The sequence below is a fragment of the Pundamilia nyererei genome, unplaced genomic scaffold (assembly GCF_000239375.1).
Source record: "Pundamilia nyererei isolate P.nyererei 1_Seehausen unplaced genomic scaffold, PunNye1.0 scaffold00043, whole genome shotgun sequence".
NCBI classification, from domain to species: Eukaryota; Metazoa; Chordata; class Actinopteri; order Cichliformes; family Cichlidae; genus Pundamilia; species Pundamilia nyererei.
The window spans coordinates 95,258-96,396 of record NW_005187444.1 but is presented as its reverse complement, the minus strand read 5'-3'; positions in this window follow the sequence as shown (position 1 = coordinate 96,396).

The following is a 1,139-nucleotide window of genomic DNA, read 5'->3' as shown; positions in this document are numbered from 1 at the left end:
GCTTTTTTGAACTGCAGGTCCTTGAAGGGTAATACAGTTTAAAGCTGGAGGATCTCTATATAAATATCCGATAGAAGGTAGGTCCCCTCAGTGTTGTCAACTTAGCGACTTTGTCAGTATATTTAGAGATTTTTCAGACCCCACTAGCGACTTTTTTTCTAAAAAGTGGCTAGTGACAAATCTGGCAACTTTTTCTAGAGTTATTGGAGACTTATTTATGATGACTTTTTGATGTGAAAACGGGTATCGCTCTTATGGACGTTCCCACACACTCCAAAGGACACCTTTTGGATCTTGTTTGCTGATCAGGTGTCACCCCAAAGAACTGTGCTGTATTGGACATGCCTTTTTCAGACCATTAGTTTTATTCAGCGTTAGTCTCCCACTATACAAAAATAAACAAAACTGCTCAATTACTTTTAGAAATATTAGGGGCATTGAACTATCAGCTCTTTCCCATGGCATTAATAATTTACCTACCATTGATGCCTCAGCTTCCATAGACCACCTGATATCTCACTATAACATTGAACTTATCAACCTCTTAGATACCTTGGCTCCCCAAAAAACTCGAACTGTTTCTTTCTCTCGCTCTGCGCCATGGTATTTATCTGAACTTCGCCAACTTAAAGCTACTGGACGCCTCCTGGAACGTCTCTCCAGGAAAACAGGACTTACTATTCACGAAGACATGTATCTCAGTCATATACAACATTATAAAGAAGCTATTCATCATGCTAAATCTGCCTACTACACCTCTGTTATTGAATCCGCTGTAGGAAACACTCTCACGTTGTTTACTACTGTTGAAATCTCCCAATTCTTTGAATCTTTGGGCTGAAGGAAGGACAATACTCGGTGTTAGATTTGTATTGTTGATTGTCATTTATGCTTAGAAATATTTAACCATATATGCTTAGAGGTGTATAATCATTTGTAGATTGAAAGAATGTCTCATCCTAGGAGGTCTGTAACAGCTCTCTGCTGATATATGGTATAGCAAACACACGTATATCTGTTTTGTGTGTTTGCTATACCATATATCAGCAAGAGAAGATACGACCTCTCCTAGGAGGTGTGATCTACGCCAGAACACTCTGTAGAGGGAGTGAACGCACTCCCCCTTCATGCTACACAGA